A 3,200-nucleotide genomic window follows, 5' to 3' on the forward strand; every position below is an offset into this window, starting at 1 on the left:
TCTTATTGTTCAATGATGAGCTTAACTGAGGCCTGCAGGTCTTTCATGTTGTTCTGGGCTCTTTGTGAGCTCCTGGATGTCGATGTGCTCTTGGAGTCATGTTGGTGCCACTGGCTCCTGGGAAGGTTCCCACTGTTCCCCACTTTCAGCATTTGTGTCTAATGGCTCTCACCGTGGTTCAACACAGTCCCAAAGCCTTAGAAATGACTTTGAACCCTGTGCAGACTGACAGCTGTGACTCTGTCAGCTGATTGTGTAGATGGAGGCATTATGTGTTGCTGTTTGACATCTTTCAGCCTGTTCACTTTCTCACACGGGTTCTGTAGAAGTTGATGAGTCTGTTGATCCAACAGGTCTTCTAGTAATCAGGCTGAGTGTGTTTGTCAAACTGAACTCAGCTTTAGAAACAAATGTGCTTCATCACAGTTCATTCATGATTGAAGCAGAGGGACAGTTACTTTTGCACACAGCTCAGGTAGGTTGGGATCACCTTTGTGCCTTAATCAATGACATCATCATTTATTTACTTGTGTTATCTTTCTCTAACATGAACATTTGTGTGATAAAAACAGTCAGAAATGACTGAGTGAAAAGACTTTTTCACACCACTGTGTGTGATCGTCGCCCCTGGGAGAGTTCACTTATCTGCAATGAGAGGTGTGATCAACACGAGTGCACGAGTGTCACATGACTCACAGCTGTGCATGCAGTGGCAAAAGGCTGAGTGTGTGCCATCAGTCTGTACTCAGTCCTCACTCTGAGCCTCACATCTTCCTGCTGCTTCATGAGAGCAGAGCTGAACTTCCTGCTGTGGGAGAGACGAGGAGGATCCTGGTGCAAGAAGCACAAATGGATGCAGTTTGTTTCCTGTTTCCACTCAAAGTGACTAAAACCAAATTTATGAAAGTGTCATTTCTCTGAGTCCCACTGATGGAAACATCAGCTTGTATGAACTGTTCAGTCTGATGGATCCTCTGAAGTGTGTCAGTGAGCTGTTGGAGTAAAGCTTAGTTAGACTTGGACCTGGTTGGTAGTCGTCATAGATCTGGACCACGGCTGGCTTCAGGTCGTCCACTGGGAGCTCCTGGATGATCTCTGTGGTTGATGGTGTGTCCTTTGATAACTGGACGAGACAGAAACAATCGCAGACACAGTTTGTACCAAAGATCATCATCTGGTGTCCCCACTGTGGACGTCTCTGACCTCCTCTAAGGACACCAGAACAGGATCTTCCTTTGGTTCAACACGACTCACCAGGAGGCCACATTTGAGCTGTGAGGAGATGACATCATCACAGTGATCACATGACGTGTTGGTAGAGTCTAATGACTCACACTGTGGGGAACATCCAGGACCACCATGTTTGTAGTTTTCTCCTTCCCACTGTAGCTGTGTTTGAACAGTGTGTGCACACATGCTCTTCATCACCCACAGTGACTCCACGCTGGTACAGACTCTCCTCTAACCTGTCACATACTTACAGGGATGTATTTCCACAGTCAGTCTGGCTCTGGCAGATCCACCTGTGGGCTCCACCTCTGTGTGGACTTTCACACTGAGAGTGGGGACATCAGCAGGTGTTGGGATGTTGTAGGTGCACAAATCTGGGAGACAAACAGAACCAATCACAGCTCAGTGCAGCCTGCTGTCACTTTTCTACACCGTGACACTTTTATATTTATATCTCTATATTTATCTATTTATCTTAACATTTATCATCAATATCTGTGTTTCTCATTTCCTATCAGTGCTTGATGTTTGTTGTGTGTTTGCTGCTCCGACAGCTCAGTTTCCCTCTGGGATGAAGAAAGTTTCTCTGATTCTCATGTAGACACAAAGTGACTTTATTGATTTTTAATTTAGTGTAAACAGAATTGTACTGTGTGCAGTTCTTACTGTCAGCTCTAATGTTGTCTATGAAAACACATTTATTACATGTGAAAATGCTTCTTTATGTTTTATAAGTACAAAGAAACAAAGAAAGCCTGTTTGACACCAACCAGGATCTGGTCACATGATGCTGTCACTGAGCTGCACTGAAGCAGCTTCACCTCCAGCCTGGATTTTCCTGACACGTCCTGCAGCGCCTCCTCCTGGTGGAGCAGTTTGTTGCCCTGATCAAATGTCAGCTGACTGCTGGAGCCTGAACTGTCCCTGTGCTCCAACCTTCAGGACTGAACACCAGGGTGGAGCAGAGAGCCTGAAGAGCCTCCACTGTGTCCTACAGGATGGATTCATTTTGACATGAAGTTCAAACTGCCTGTGTCACTTCAACACACTCTCACAAAGAGTTTCTAACCTTCACTTCCTGGTTAAATGAAGGTTAAACAGGTTAAATATGTTTAACAGAGATGATCTCAGAGAAACAAAGTAGAGAAATCACAGGTAGAAACTTACAGACTGCAGCTGAGCTGTTATTTACAGGCTGTTACGTGTAGTTGGTGCACAGAAGGCTGTTCTGTTAAAACAACACATTTTTAGACCAAAGTCAATTTCATCTTGTAAATAAAGAATAAAAACATCCTGCCTGCTAAAACAAGTCTGCATATCTGAGAGAAAAGCAGCAACATGAAAGCTTCAGGATTATTTCTTCTGATTTGGTCCAAGACTGTAGATGAACTCAAAGATGAGCTTCATGCTGTTCGAGTGGTGTCGTACCTGAGTGGAGGAGAAGCCTCCGTAATAGTTCTGCTGCCCAGTCCTGATTAAATAAAGGTTATTAAAGCAGAGTAACTAAGGAAACTCAACTTTTTGACATAACGTTGTTCTTGTTCCCGAATACAAATATTTTTTAAAGTATTTGTTTGAAATAAGTATTCATAAAAACACGTTATTCATGCTTTTCTGAATACTGTATTCGGGTTCGGCTCTACTCCTAGTTGGGATTCTTGTCCTTTGCTGATGCAGGTATTGTACATCCATGAGGAGCCTTAATAATGCAGCTGGATTATTTGTCCACCATAACAGAGGTTAGTGTTCAACTCTGTCACCACTCTGGCCACATGTTGCCACACTTGTACTTCCAGCTCTGAGCTGCTGCTGCTGAACTCGTTACTTTTGTAATTACGTCTCCAAGCACCATCACAGCTTTCAAAGAAGAAAAAAAGCATTATTTCCTGATAATGTTTGATGTGCTTGTACAAGATGTAAAGACTGGTAGTTTGAGGAAATCCTTTCAAAAACATATTTGCTTGCACAGA

At 43.5% G+C, this 3,200-nt stretch overlaps 1 long non-coding RNA gene across 1 annotated transcript; it reads right to left on the reverse strand.

The window, feature by feature from the left end:
- Positions 1-2,081: 2,081 nt before the first annotated feature.
- On the reverse strand, positions 2,082-2,701 carry LOC120438060. The gene is made up of 3 exons (XR_005611638.1): positions 2,659-2,701; positions 2,398-2,458; positions 2,082-2,221 (listed from the first exon to the last, which is right to left on the reverse strand). It is a non-coding gene; the product is annotated as an uncharacterized LOC120438060 (long non-coding RNA).
- Positions 2,702-3,200: the final 499 nt, after the last annotated feature.

The sequence above is a fragment of the Oreochromis aureus genome, linkage group 3 (assembly GCF_013358895.1).
Source record: "Oreochromis aureus strain Israel breed Guangdong linkage group 3, ZZ_aureus, whole genome shotgun sequence".
Taxonomy (NCBI): domain Eukaryota; kingdom Metazoa; phylum Chordata; class Actinopteri; order Cichliformes; family Cichlidae; genus Oreochromis; species Oreochromis aureus.